Here is a 16,081-nt window from a genome sequence, read left to right on the forward strand (position 1 = left end):
GAGGATAAACAAATCTGGTTTTGCAACCAAGGTTTGAACAGTGAGTTGAGAGCCTTTACTAAAGAACCATCATGAGGCCTATTTGCAAGCAGTAACATGGCATTATTACCTAATCTCACCCTACCTTAAAGGGGAGACAGTGAGATGACAGTAATATTAGTCATCAATAATATTAGATGACTATTAATCCAGAGCCCATTGTAGGTTATAGGCTTTAATGCTGTCATGGTAGATATTGTACAGTAAATGGAAATTCTCAATGTTGAGGGGGAATGAACATTCCAATTTTCTACCCAAGGTATTAGTGAAAAGAGATCTCATTGCATGGATTTACATCTTATTGGTATCTATTCTTACCTTATTTATGTGCAATTTCTTATTCTTTACTTGATAGAGAGAAACTAGATGTCAACAATTCCTGATATGGAAATCAGAGGAGGCACCTGGCTCCTCCAGCTTGCCACTTGTTCCTCCGTGCTTCCATCTTGGCCACCATCTACTGATTTCTCAAGATATGGTCTATGGTCAGTGACTGCAATACAGCACTCCCCAGCCCCATACTCACTAAGTTTTGAATGAGGACACGCACCAGCCTTAACATATCATCTTGGCGCCTTTTGGACTAACTTGGAATAGACTTCTCCAATTCGAAACTGCAATTTGGAGTGCTATGCCTCCTTACATTGCAAAGCCAAGGCCAGGTTGTCTTGGACAGGATCTCTTCTCATGCATCAGAACAGGGAATCACCTCTGGGCGTATGGTTTACTCTCCTATGTACTCAGTCAATCTGCCTTTACTTAGATGTTCACTGCATCTTTGCCTTGCTTTGCTCTATTACACCTTGCTGCATCACTCAGAACCTGCAGACTCATGGTATACCTCTGTCTTGGCTTACCTCTTAGCACAGGTATTAGATTTTTTAGATTCCCTACAGTGTGGAAACAGGCCCTTCAGCCCAACAAGTCCACACTGCCCTTTGGAGCATCCCACCCAGACCCATCCCCCTATAACCCAGACACTCCTGAACACTACAGGCAATTTAGCATGGCAATCCACCTAGCCCACACATCTTTGGACTGTGGGAGGAAGCCGGAGCGCCCGGAAGAAACCCACGCAGACACAGGGAGAATGTGCAAACTCCACACAGACATATATACACACATACATCACTGTATCTTTACAGTGGGTGGAGTGGGCCTTGATCTACTAGCCCAGTACAACTGCACAGGCGGTTAGCAGTAAGTCAGTCAGGGAGATCATAGAATACCTAGTGTGGAAACAGGCCCTTCAGCCCAACAAGTCCACACCGACCCTCAGAGCATACCACCCAGACCCATCCCCCTATAGCCCACCTAATCTACACATTCCTGAATGCTATGGGCAATTTAGCATGGCCAATCCACCTAGCCTGTGTATGTCTGGACTGTGGGAGGAAGCTCACACAGACATGGGGGGGGATTGTGCAAACTCCACACAGACAGTAACCCGAGGGTAGAATCAAACCCGGGTCCCTGGTGCTGTGAGACAGCACTGTTAACCACTGTGCCACCGTGCATAGTGATCAGTCAGGAGTCTGGTCAGTCATCAGTCAAAGCTGTCTGGGATGTGAACTCCAATCAGGCCTGAACAGTAACAAGGTGTTATGCTACACTGGGTGTTAGGAAAAGAGTAGGCAGGGTTCTAACATGGTGCGGTGTTGAGCATGGTGTGCCTTGATTGGCTGAAGTTATAGCGATGGTTGATTAGGTGGATGATTGATGTAGAGGCAATATACCCAAGAATGTAAGATTCTATTTGCAAAGAAATGTGCCATCAGAAGCTTTTCTTTTTTGTTTCCACCCCACGAAAGGGCAGTTCCTGGCTGGTATCGATTGATTTAGTGCATATGTGGCCTTTAAATATGGCTTGACTGGTAGGAATCCCAGCATTGGTGAGTTCCTCCTGTTTCACTGTCATGCAACAATTCAAGATGGCTGTCATTGAGTGATAGTGCGTATATAATAAAGTGAGCAGTGTAAAATTATATGAGATACCTCACAGAGAGAAACCTTCCATGAAAACTGGACATGGAGAGCTGGGGATATGTTAATCATTCAAGGCAATTAATTACTATCAATCAGTCCGCAATAGATCCAGGCAAGATGTAAGGAAAACTAACAATGGAGCAGGCTTGAGAAAACAAGTTCAATGTCACCTATTCATTACAAGGATGCCACATTGATCAAAGTCAGTGATAATCCCAGGCTGATTAAATGCTCGTACGTTATTGAAAATTGGAAATTTAAAAAAAGGAGCCATTTCCAATGAGCTCCTGAAAGCAGTGCCCCTTTAATCTTCTGAAAGTTTGGTTTCCTTGAATCTGAAACTCAACCTGAATGTTGGACACATACAATAAAAATCTAAAAAAATGATGACAAAGTAATCACATTGATCAGGTAAGTGCTGAATGATGCAGAAAAAGAGCCCTATATTTTATATGAGTTCTCCTGCTGTGATCACCTGTCTGTGCAACAACAGATCAGTAATATGTCCTTTGTATCAGAGTGCTCAAAGCATGATATTAAGATTTTCATTATTTGCTGAATATTAAAAATTGAAGTTACAATCTGCATTTCAATGGCAAACTGCGCAGAGAATAAACCTACTTCTGCATGTGTCAAAGAGAATGTAAATTATCAGCTACTTTTCCTAAGAAATTCCTTGCTGCAAGCTTGTAACGATAGCTTCATTGTCAAAGGAGTGCATACAAAGCGTAATCATGGGGAGGTAATCTCAATTGATGTGAATACACAGATCCCAGAGCCTGGCCTGGCCTAGTTATTTGGTAACTCCAGCTTGCTGCTTACTCCTCTGACACTCTCTCAGACAGCAGTCATGAACATCTCAGGGTATGCTCCATGGACAACAATTGCCCACCCTCTCCAGTGGAAGTTGATACTTGATATGTACTACTGCGATGATGAATTGGCTTTAAGAGGTGTATTTTGAGATGCTTTCTTTGAAATGAGAGTGAACGAGAGGTGTAGAGCAGTCTGTGATAAGTAAACAGCTTATGCGGCCTAGGAGCTCTTTTTTGGAGTTGTAACAATAGCGGCCTGGGTGTGGCCCCCTCTGACAGACAAGGATTTCTAGTTTTATTTTGGTTTTTTTTCAGCTTTTAGAATTGACTGAAGCTGCTGGAGCCTTTGTGAAGTGGAAGTTTTTGTTCCTGGGGTTTGTCTCCATACTGCGGGACGTCGCATGTAAGAAAACCTGATTTCTGAATTTGCCTTTTGGGGGCTAAGGGGTGTGTTTGTGGGATGTTAATACATTGGAACAGTTAATTAGTAATAGCTACTGTATCCAGGGTGGCATAGTGGCTCAGTGGTTAGTATTATTGCCTCACAGTGCCAGGGACCTGAGTTTGAAACCCATAACTTTTATGTTTTTTTTATTGTGGAGGTAATTTACTCAATATACTCACAGGAAGCTGCCAGTGCACATTAAGAAAAGAACAGAAAGATTTCTTACACAGAGAAGAATATAAACTATGTAACTCTAAATGAGAACTGTTACAGTGGTCTCATTCTGGAGACCTTAGAAAGGAGGATTTATCACTTTTACCTCAACAATAACCCTACAGACACTCAAACCTCAGAGATGAATCAATCTATTTCCATGTTGAAGCTTGTTTCTCAATTGTCATGGCTGTAATGCACTTCCTTTTGGCCTTCTGTGCATTTGCTTTGCCTTAAACTAACCGTCAACTCAGCTATGTATTTAATATGACTGCCCCAAAATTAATGTATCTAACAGCCTCAAAGTAATGTCTTCCTCTCCGAAATCTCCAAAATCCTTTGCGTCTCAAGTGTTCTTATCATTGACTTCTAACCCTATCGCATGAATTCTTGGAAATGTTTTGAACTCAATATTCAAAATAATTTTCTGACCTCTTATTTTTTTTTTAAAAAAGGCCAGTCCTTCTCTCAATTTGAAACTAAAATCCATTTTTCCTCCACTTCAGAATCCAAATAGCAAAATAACAAAATTATATTATGAGCCTCAATCACCACTGTTATAATGAATGTGGTAGGCAAAAGCACACATCAAACTTTCATTAATAGCCATAGGATAATATCCAAATCTACTTTTGTCACTTGGGATGGAGGATAATTATTGCCCAGAACATGAGAGAGGATTCCCTATCTCTTCTACAAAGTAGTGCCATGGGATGTCTTATTTCCACGTGAGAGAACAGATAGGGTCTTTGTTTCAGTGCCTCATCTCCAACAGTGCAGCACTCAGTCAATATTGCACTGATGTGTCAGCCTTGATTTTTGAGCTCATGACAACCTTTAGTTTAGGAGGCAGAAGCGCTACGAATTGAGCCACAGCTGACCCTCAAAGCAGACAATAGAAGTTAATCCACCCAAGCTTTCCTATACTTTCTATTCTTTGGTTTTATTGTGGTGTGTTTCCATTTTTCCTGCTAGTTGAGTATGGTTTTGCATTTTATCAGGACATGGTTCTTAATAGTTCTGAGGAAGGGTCACCCGAACCAAAACATTAACTCTGTTTTCTCCTTCACAGATGCAGCCAGACCTGCTGAGCTTTTCTAGCAACTTTGTCTTTGTTCCTGATTTACACCATCTGCAGTTCTTTTGGGTTTTAATAGTTAGTTGTGAATAACCATCCATTTATATACTTAGGGAATTACATTTTTTATGTGAGAGATAATGGGAACTGCAGATGCTGGAGAATCCAAGATAATAAAATGTGAGGCTGGATGAACACAGTAGGCCAAGCAGCATCTCAGGAGCACAAAAGCTGACGTTTCGGGCCTAGACCTTTCATCAGAGAGGGGGATGGTTCTGGAATAAATAGGGAGAGAGGGGGAGGCGGACCGAAGATGGAGAGAAAAGAAGATAGGTGGAGAGAGTATAGGTGGGGAGGTAGGGAGGGGATAGGTCAGTCCAGGGAAGACAGACAGGTCAAGGAGGTGGGATGAGGTTAGTAGGTAGATGGGGGTGTGGCTTGGGGTGGGAGGAAGGGATGGGTGAGAGGAAGAACAGGTTAGAGAGGCAGAGACAGGTTGGACTGGTTTTGGGATGCAGTGGGTGGAGGGGAAGAGCTGGGCTGGTTTAGGGATGCGGTGGGGGAAGGGAAGATTTTGAAGCTGGTGAAGTCCACATTGATACCGTTAGGCTGCAGGGTTCCCAGGCGGAATATGAGTTGCTGTTCCTGCAATCTTCGGGTGGCATCATTGTGGCACTGCAGGAGGCCCATGATGGACATGTCATCTAAAGAATGGGAGGGGGAGTGGAAATGGTTTGCGACTGGGAGGTGCAGTTGTTTGTTGCGAACGGAGGGGAGGTGTTCTGCAAAGCGGTCCCCAAGCCTCCGCTTGGTTTCACCAATGGAGAGGAAGCCACACCGGGTACAGTGGATGCAGTATACCACATTGGCAGATGTGCAGGTGAACCTCTGCTTAATGTGGAAAGTCATCTTGGGGCCTGGGATAGGGGCGAGGGAGGAGGTGTGGGGGCAAGTGTAGCACTTCCTGCGGTTGCAGGGGAAGGTGCCGGGTGTGGTGGGGTTGGAGGGCAGTGTGGAGTGAATAAGGGAGTCACAGAGAGAGTGGTCTCTCCAGAAAGCAGACAGGGGTGGGGATGGAAAAATGTCTTGGGTGGTGGGGTCGGATAGTAGATGGCGGAAGTGTTGGAGGATGATGCGTTGTATCCGGAGGTTGGTGGGGTGGTGTGTGAGAACAAGGGGGATCCTCTTTGGGCGGTTGTGGCGGGGGCGGGGTGTGAGGGATGTGTTGCGGCACCTCCAGGCACTGCAATCCAGCCTGCCCCAGCTCAGAGCCTCCCTCTCCCAGACCTGCAAAGGACCCCTGCTGTTTTTTATCCTCCGCAGGATCCACGGACTGAACATTCAGTTCCACTCAGCTTTACTGGACACCAAAAATCGTAAGTACAACAAACTCACTGGCTCCTGCCACCCACAAGAGGATTCCTCCCCCTCCAAAATCCCGAATCTGTCCCTGTCCCTCCCCCACCATGCACCCGCCGCCATTGACCATGAGGACACGGCCGGAGACCCCACCGATGACGTCACATCCGCCTCCGCCGGCCACAGAACTTCCGGAACCGCTGCTGCAGTCACCACTTCCACTTCCAGGTACAACACCCCACACACCACCCTCACCGCAGCTGCTGCTGCCCACCCCAATACTCCAACCGCCGACGGAACCCCGCCCACGGCCGACGCCGACGGAACCCCGCCCACGGCCGACGCCGATAGAACCCCGCCCACGGCCGACGACCTCTTCGCTCCGCCCACAACCTCCACAGCCAGCAACCCCAGAGAAGACAGCCACACTGAGCCCTGCCGCATCTTCACCATCCTCCCAGACCTCCCACTGACTGAGGACGAACGGTCAGTCCTTAGTAAGGGGCTCACCTTTGTCCCCCTACAACCACACATCAACGAATACCAGTCACGATTGGACATAGAGCAGTTTTTCCGTCGCCTTCGCCTCCATGCCTACTTCTTCAACCGGGAGCCTAACCCTCCCTCCACTGACCCCTTCACCCGCTTCCAACACAAGTCCTCCTCCTGGACACCACCCCAAGCCTCCTACCCTCCCTCGACCTCTTCATCTCCAACTGCCGTCGAGACATTAACCGCCTCAACCTCTCCACCCCTCTCACCCACTCCAACCTCTCCCCTGCAGAACGGGCAGCCCGCCACTCCCTCCGCTCCAACCCCAACCTCACCATCAAACCCGCAGACAAGGATGGCGCAGTGGTAGTATGGCGCACTGACCTCTACATTGCCGAAGCCAGACACCAACTCTCCGACACCACCTCCTACCGCCCCCTCGATCATGACCCCACACCCGAGCACCAAACCATCATCTCCAACACCATTCATGACCTCATCACCTCAGGGGACCTCCCACCCACAGCCTCCAACCTCATTGTTCCCCAACCCCGCACGGCCCGTTTCTATCTCCTTCCCAAAATCCACAAACCTGCCTGTCCTGATCGACCCATCGTCTCAGCCTGCTCCTGCCTCACTGAACTCATCTCCACCTATCTGGACTCCATTTTCTCCCCTTTGGTCCAGGAACTCCCTACCTACGTCCGTGACACCACCCACGCCCTCCACCTCCTCCAGAACTTCCAATTCCCTGGCCCCCAACACCTCATCTTCACCATGGACGTCCAGCCTCTATACACCTGCATTCCGCATGCAGATGGCCTCAAGGCCCTCCGCTTCTTCCTGTTCCGCAGGCCCGACCAGTCCCCCTCCACCGACACCCTCATCCGCCTAGCCGAACTCGACCTCACCCTCAACAACTTCTATTTTGACTCCTCCCACTTCCTACAGACTAAGGGGGTGGCCATGGGCACCCGCATGGGCCCCAGATATGCCTGCCTCTTTGTAGGTTACGTGGAACAGTCCCTCTTCCGCACCTACATAGGCCCCAAACCCCACCTCTTCCTCCGGTACATTGATGACTGTATCGGCGCCGCCTCTTGCTCCCCAGAGGAGCTCGAACAGTTCATCCACTTCACCAACACCTTCCACCCCAACCTTCAGTTCACCTGGGCCATCTCCAGCACATCCCTCACCTTCCTGGACCTCTCAGCCACCATCTCAGGCAACCAGCTTGTAACTGATGTCCATTTCAAGCCCACCGACTCCCACAGCTACCTAGAATACACCTCCTCCCACCCACCCTCCTGCAAAAATTCCATCCCCTATTCCCAATTCCTCCGCCTCCGCCGCATCTGCTCCCACGATAAGACATTCCACTCCCGCACATCCCAGATGCCCAAGTTCTTCAAGGACCGCAACTTTCCCCCCACAGTGATCGAGAACGCCCTTGACCGCGTCTCCCGCATTTCTCGCAACACATCCTTCACACCCGCCCCCGCCACAACCGCCCAAAGAGGATCCCCCTCGTTCTCACACACCACCCCACCAACCTCCGGATACAACGCATCATTCTCCAACGCTTCCGCCATCTACAATCCGACCCCACCACCCAAGACATTTTTCCATCCCCACCCCTGTCTGCTTTCCGGAGAGACCACTCTCTCTGTGACTCCCTTGTTCGCTCCACACTGCCCTCCAACCCCACCACACCCGGCACCTTCCCCTGCAACCGCAGGAAATGCTACACTTGCCCCCACACCTCCTCCCTCGCCCCTATCCTTGCCCCAAGATGACTTTCCACATTAAGCAGAGGTTCACCTGCACATCTGCCAATGTGGTATACTGCATCCACTGTACCCGGTGTGGCTTCCGCTACATTGGTGAAACCAAGCGGAGGCTTGGGGACCGCTTTGCAGAACACCTCCCCTCCTTTCGCAACAAACAACTGCACCTCCAGGTCGCACACCATTTCCACTCCCCCTCCCATTCTTTCGATGACATGTCATCATGGGCCTCCTGCAGTGCCACAATGATGCCACCCGAAGTTTGCAGGAACAGCAACTCATATTCCGCCTGGGAACCCTGCAGCCTAACGGTATCAATGTGGACTTCACCAGTTTCAAAATTTCCCCTTCCCCCACCGCATCCCTAAACCATCCCAGCTCTTCCCCTCCACCCACTGCATCCCAAAACCAGTCCAACCTGTCTCTGCCTCCCTAACCTGTACTTCCTCTCACCCATCCCTTCCTCCCACCCCAAGCCGCACCCCCATCTACCTACTAACCTCAGCCCACCTCCTTGACCTGTCCGTGTTCCCTGGACTGACCTATCCCCTCTCTTACCTCCCCATCTATACTCTCTCCACCTATCTTCTTTTCTCTCCATCTTCGGTCCGCCTCCCCCTCTCTCCCTATTTATTCCAGAACCCTCACCCCATCCCCCTCTCTGATGAAGGGTCTAGGCCTGAAACGTCAGCTTTTGTGCTCCTGAGATGCTGCTTGGCCTGCTGTGTTCATCCAGCCTCACATTTTATTATCTTACATTTTTTATGTTATCATTCAAATCTTGAATAAACAAAAGTGCGAATGTTGCTTTATCCATTTCAGTTTTAAATTCCTGTGTCGGGCCCCTGTTTGCATTAAAGCAATGTGTCACCCTTAGTGTAGGAAGAAATTCAAAAGACTTAACAGGCATGAGAGAAATAGACTGAGCCACATAAACAGGGGAAGTGGAACAAATGACTAAAGAACTTTGTTAAAGAGATGATTTTGAAGTTCTTCAAGATAAAAACAGTCAGATAAAGATGTCTTGCAAGATAATTGCTGAGTTCAAAAGGACTCTGCTATCCTCGCTTAAACACAGTGCCATTCCATCATTGTGGCTGAATCAATATCTTGGAATTTCAAACATAGTAATATATGGGAATACTATTACCCTGAAGCTGCAGTACTACAATGAAAAGGCTTTATAGATCAACTTCAAAAGCAGTAAATTGTCCCTTGTCAGTGCCACATACATTCTGCAAACAAATTAAAAACATGTTGTTTCCCATCTATTATTCTGAGCATCATAAATTTAATTTCCTCCGGTAACTGTAACTTTGGGACAACTTACATGTAACATGAATTTTTTTAAATTACTTTGCAATGCACAGGCAACCTGTAACGACAATTCAAAATGGGCTCTTTGATTTAATTAAAATCACCAAACGTAGAAAATTTACAATGTCGCTAGAAAGCTTCCTTCGGTAAAGTAGCAACTCCAAACTCGAAAATTGTATCAAAGTTATCGGAGACTAAAAAAAAACAAATGAAAATGTGAGGGGGATGAGATGGTAGAAGGACTAAACAGAAATTTAGAAGTTGCTTCACATAATGAGCAAAGTGCAGGTCTGTTCCAAAGGCTGGAAGAGTAAATTAGGTAATCGTAGAACATAGAACATAGGACAAAGAACATTACAGCACAGTACAGACCCTTTGGCCCTCGATGATGTGCCGACCTGTCATGCCGATCTCAAGCCCGTCTAACCTACACTATTCCATGTACGTCCATATGCTTATCCAATGACCACTTAAATGTACCTAAAGTTGGCAAATCTACTACCGTTGTAGGCAAAGCGTTCCATTCCCTTACTACTGTCTGAGTAAGGAAACTACCTCTGACATCTGTCCTATATCTTTCACCCCTCAATTTAAAGCTATGCCCCCTCGTGCTCGCCGTCACCATCCTAGGAAAAAGGCTCTCCCTATCCACCCTATCTAACCATCTGATTATTTTATATGTTTCAATTAAGTCACCTCTCAACCTTCTTCTCTCTAATGGAAACAGCCTCAAGTCTCTCAGCCTTTCCTCGTAAGACCTTCCCTCCATACCAGGCAAACATCCTAGTAAATCTCCTCTGCACCCTTTCCAAAGCTTCCACCTCCTTCTTATAATGCGGTGACCAGAACTGTATACAATACTCCAAGTGCGGCCGCACCAGAGTTTTGTACAGCTTCACCATAACCTCTTGGTTCCGGAACGTGATCCCTCTATTAATAAAAGCTAAAACACTGTATGCCTTCTTAACAGCCCTGTCAACCTGGGTGGCAACTTTCAAGAATCTGTGTACATGGACACCGAGATCTCTCTGCTCATCTACACGACTAAGAATCTTACCATTAGCCCTTTACTTTGCATTCCGGTTACTCCTACCAAAGTGCATCACCTCACACTTGTCTGCATTAAACTCCATTTGCCACCTCTCAGCTCAGCTCTGCAGCTTATCTATTCAAACGTATTTGGTTTAATATCAATGATGTGCAAAGGTTGGGTGAAATAACTCCATACAGGCTGATATCATGTCACCAAGTCACCGTTTAATTACTTGTACATATGACTTGGCATTGGTCAGCTTCCTCAGAGCTAGCTGTCAGAGCGAACAGGGCCTCTGACACTCCTGTTTCTATCTGTCAGCCAGGACTCCCTGACTGGACCAGGTTAACAGACCCAGTTAGGGAACTCATATTCTATGAGGTCCACCTGGCTGACCTTGTCCAAATCACTACAGTCAATGTACAAAATGGAGCTCCACTTTCAAGTTTCATTGCAAATGAAAAAGCACAATGTTTCCTCTCTTCTCTTGTGAGTCATTTTAAAGCTTATGTGCTATTGGTTATCAACTCATCCATTAGTGGAACTTATATTCTTTGAGATCTACCTGGCAGACCTCATTATAATCACTACACCCCCTCTGAGTATGGGCACATGGGCTTGTTCTTTCTCTTGTAGACTGCCCTGGAGGTGTTTTCACAGCAGGCCCAGTCACCCCGAATCAGCCTCAGGTACAGACTGTGGGTACTTAGCCATATCCTGCCCCTTTGGCCCAGAGTGTCTGGGATGAAATCAATCCTCTTCTTCAGGTGGTAAGGGCGATGATGCTGCGATATCCACCATGCCCATCTTTGACTCCGAGTTTTCTTCTATGCCAGGTGGAGAGGGAGATTTCCACAAGCTTGCCGGATGTTCCGAGGGGTTGGGTATGTTTTGCTCCTGCCCCATTTGTGAGTTTGCAGCTTTCTTGTGGTCCACGTTCTCGTTCAGGACCGTCTTACTGACCCAAATGTAGCACGCCACAGGACATGGCCTCGTGTCGGCCATGCCTCTTACCCACGCAGGACCATTCCCATGTTTCCTACACCAAACCTTGTCACATGAAATAAACTGCCTCTCTTGCTTAGAGGAATCTTATGCCCAGTATTGGCGTCCCTGATGCCGTTTTACAACTCCCACCCCCGCCCGTAACCATCTCCACTGGTCACGGAAGATCAGATTTAACCTGGTGCAGAGTCTTTTCCCCATTAGCAACTCTGCTGGAGCTGTCCCTGTAGTGGCATGAGGGATGGCCTGATAGTCAAATGGGAACTAGGGCAGTTTGATGTCAAGTGAATCTGTAGACTGTCTCTTCAAACCTGCCTTCATAGTTTGGATTGCTCTGTCTGTCGGACAATCGGACAATAGATGGTGTGGAGCTGTCCTTATATGCTGAATGCTTTTCAACTTTAGGAAATACTTGAAATGCCTTGCTGGTAAATGATTGGCTGTTGTCTGTGACCAACACTTCCGGCAGTCTGTGTATTGCAAAAGTGCTCGCAGCTTTCCTATCATTTGTTCCCCCGTTTGACAAATGAACTCTATGCACGTCCAATCATTTTGGTTGGATATTCACAACAACTAAGAACATTGAACCTATGAAAGTTCCAGCATAGTTGAAGTGTAACCAAATCCAGGGTTTACCCAGCTATTCCTGCAAATGTGGGGGAGCTGCTGGCTGTAACTTTTGTCCTTTCTGGCATTCTGGGCATTGTCCCACCACATGGCAATGCTAGCATCCAATCCTGGCCACCAGACATACTTTCTGATCAACTTCCTCATTTTGGAAACGTCTGGAAGATCCTGGTGGATTTCAGCCAGTCACTGGCAACGGCCTTTGCTTGTGACGATCACTCTTGCTCCCCATAATAAAGTGTCGTTGTCTATGGTGATCTGGTCTCACCGGCCCCAAAAAGGCTTCAGTTCTGGTTGTGATGGCCCTTTTGTTTCTTCCATCACAACTGGCTGATTTAGTTTTGCTAGGGTGGGATTATTGTGCATCGACAGTCTGATACTGTCAGCCTTGACCGAAAGGGTGTCCAGAAAGTTTGAAACAAGAACAGACTCTTCCAGTGGCAGCACCACTGGTGGTATATCTGCCAGCAGATAGCCGCTCAAAGCATCCACGTTTGCAGCTTGGCCTCCCGGACAATGTGCCAGCTTGTAATTGAGAATGAGAGCCCACCACTGAATTTGACCTGAAGCTATGGGCGGTATGGCCTTGCCGTCTTTGAGTAGAGCTAGCAGGGTTTTGTGGTCTATTACAATGACAAATGTATGTCCATAAAGGTATTGGTGGAACTTTCTTACACCAAAGAGGACTTCTAAACCTTCCTTCCCTATCTGGGCATATTTTCATTCTGCACCAATCAAAGCCCAGGAAGCATACGCTATTGGGCGTTCCTCTCCATTGGGCCATCTTTAAGCCAACACTATCTCACTGCCATACAGGGGAGCATTGCATGCCAACATTAGATCTCACTTGGGACCATAATGTGCTAACATCTTAGACAATGACAGCTACTTCTTAACTCCCCTAAAGACCATGTCTTGGCTACGAGACCATTTCTAAGACTGACCCCTTTCAGTATTAGATCTAAGGGTGCTTGGATGGAGGCCAGGTTATGTATGAACTTTCCATAGTAATTCACCAATCCAAGGAAAGACCTATGCTTTGATACAGATGGAGGAACCAGGGCATCTTTTGCATCGTTATACCATTAATCCCACATACCAAGTGGTCTGTCAGTGTCTCATTAAGAGTTAAATCAAAATCACATGCCTCTATCTTCTTCAAAAATCCTGACATGGATTCTCCTGGTTCTCAAACTACCGAGTAAATCAGACGGCATCTCAGAATTAGAGAATGGTTGGGGTCATAATATTCCTTAACAAAATCTGACCATTCTTCAAAAGTTTCTGTATCTGCTGTTTTAGGAAATGTTAGAGTAGGTCTATGGGTCTAGGGCAAGTTTATATTTATTTTTGGCAATTAAGCCTCGGTCGGCCAAAGAGCTCTTCAGTACTTTCTGATTCTATGAGCAAAGATGACGTTCCTCCAGTTTAATGTGTAGCACAGACACTGAGGAGTCTTGGGTGATCTAAAGGAGTTCAAGCAGTTCACAGTTAGAGACAGTCAGGGCTTGCACTTCTCCTGTATAATCTATAATGTAAACTGTATATAGTTATTACTATGTAATAAATTTCATCTTGCTATGTCAGTTAAAGAGCATCTTCTGCTGAGAATTATTTGTGGTTCATCCCTCACCTTCAACTAATAGAAAGCTCCTGGACTCCATAGGAAGAATGAAAGTTTAAGCAAAGATTTAGCTCGGGTTGAGGTTGTTGACTTGATCGCCGAGCTGCCTTGTTTTCATTCAGACATCATCAATGAGGCGTCCGATGAAGCGATGTTATTCGACTCTGCTTGGAATTTATACTGACTGGTCTGTTATGGTGAGTAGTGTCAATTCTGGTTCTGCTCCACATTGGTTTGTATATGGAACCCAATTCTGTACATTTGTTGATTGCATTAGGATTGAGAAGCATGCCTCTAGGAATTTTTCTGAAGAAGTGTCTAGGCCCGAAATGTCAGCTTTCCTGCTTCTCTGATGCTGCTTGGCCTGCTGTGTTCATCCAGCTCTACACCTTGTAATCTCTAGGAATTCCCTTGTGTATCAATGTTCGGACAGGGCTTACTATAGTTACGTTGTCCCAGTTAAACTGATGGCCTTCATTGTTTGAATGTACTGATATTAAGGAAAGCTTGTTGTTTCATTTTGCTGCTAGCTGATGTTCATGTAGTCTGACGGCTAGTTTCCTTCCGGTCTGTTCAATGTAATGTTTGTGGCAGTTGTTGCACAGTATTTTGTAAACCACGTTTGTTCTGCATGCTGTGGCAATGAGATCTTTAATCCTTGTGGGTGTTTGTTGTAGGGTGGCTGTGGGCTTGTGTGCTAACATGATTCCTCATGGTCTTAGGTGCCTTGTTGTGAGTTCTGATATGTTGTTGATATAGGGCAGTGTGGCCAGTTTGTTAGGGTGTACTGTGTCCTCTTGTTGTCGATTTTGTTGGTACCTGCGGATGAAGTTGTGGGGTTATACGTTCATAGTGAAGATTTTGTATAGGTGCTTTTCCTCTTTCCTGCGTAGTTCTGGAGTATTACAGTGAGTTGTGGCCCATTTAAATAGTGTCCTAGTGCGGCTTTGTTTGTGGATGTTAGGGTGGTTGCTGTGGAAGTTGAGGATTTGATCAGAGTGAGTTGTGTTCCTGTATACTAAGGTTTGGAACTCCCCGTTGGTCATGCGTTCAACTCTAACATCCAGAAATGGAAGTTGATTGTTATTTTCTTCTCTTGTGAATTTAATCCCTGCAAATACATTGTTGATGAGGTGGTGGGTCTCTCCTTGTTTGTTGCATCTAATAATGGCAAATCTGTCATCTCTGTACCAGGTCCATAGTTGAATGCTGAGTGGGTGGTATGTCCTAGTCTTTGAGTGTCTTTACATAGGAAGAAGAATTGGTGGCAGTATTCTGCCAGTCCTTATAAGCACCACTATAACATTGAGCATCCCTGACTTTAATCTTTCCATCATTGCCAGTCATGCCCTTAGCTAACTAGATCCTGACAACTGGAACATCCTCCCTGCCCTATCCCACCCTTCGCCTCTTTTTCTTCCGTTAAGACATTCCTTAAACCTGTTACCTCTCCAGATAAACTTTAGGCCATCTAACCTGATGGTGGCTTAAGTCTAATTTTGATTTGTGATGATCTTGGGTTGAGCCTTTGTGCTTTTTATTGCTGAAAGGTGCTGTTTAACTATAAATTGTTGTTGTTCTACTCTTCCTGGTTTTGTGATGGCAAGAGCTAGTTTTATCGCATAGGTGTTGATGAGCTTCTTCTGAGTTTGTCTGCACACAGTATCTCGAATGTTCTCCTCCGTAGACCAGTAACATTGTTTTTCAGTCCTAACAACAACCCCGGTTCCTGATTTATATTTTGTGAGCTATGAGAGACTAAGACACCCATCTATGTGTCTTCAGTTGGGAAGTGCTGAGAGGAAGGGTTAAAATTCTCCCTTTTGTACTCTCTAAGTGGTTTTAATCACTCCCTGGGAGACAAAACTGTAAGTTTCTCTCCACCACTGCTGCAAAGTCTCTGCAAGGTAGTAAAAGCAATTGCCTCCTTGTAATGATTAACAAACAAATCTTAAATCATAAACTGCTGCAGCAATGGCTTTAATGCTACTGTGTAATTTGTCAGCTAATTTAGAGTTCCTAAACCCCAAGGCAATATGGTTTTATTGGAATATGCCGTCATTTAACATCCCCAAACTGAGTTAAAGCACAAATACGCTGTTGGTTTGAACTAATTTTTGTATGCTGCAGATTTACTAGCATGCTACTCACTCCCAATACAAATTTGCCATCACCTCTGATGGGACAGATTAATGAGCTACGCTCAACCAATCAGTAGAAGGAAATAATAAGATTTAAAGCAGGGTAGTTGATCATGAAAC

General features: G+C 46.2%; 1 long non-coding RNA gene across 1 annotated transcript in view; it reads left to right on the plus strand.

Annotated features, from left to right (window-relative positions):
- The window catches only part of LOC125460159 (uncharacterized), a 90,978-nt gene extending 76,974 nt beyond the window's left edge, over window positions 1–14,004 (plus strand). Inside the window, exons 2-3 of the long non-coding RNA XR_007249199.2 lie at window positions 3,156–3,243; window positions 13,843–14,004. This is a non-coding gene — a long non-coding RNA (uncharacterized LOC125460159). The remainder of the gene's footprint in view (window positions 1–3,155; window positions 3,244–13,842) is intronic.
- The last annotated feature ends 2,077 nt before the right edge of the window (window positions 14,005–16,081 follow it).

The sequence above is a fragment of the Stegostoma tigrinum genome, chromosome 11 (assembly GCF_030684315.1).
Source record: "Stegostoma tigrinum isolate sSteTig4 chromosome 11, sSteTig4.hap1, whole genome shotgun sequence".
Lineage (NCBI taxonomy): Eukaryota > Metazoa > Chordata > Chondrichthyes > Orectolobiformes > Stegostomatidae > Stegostoma > Stegostoma tigrinum.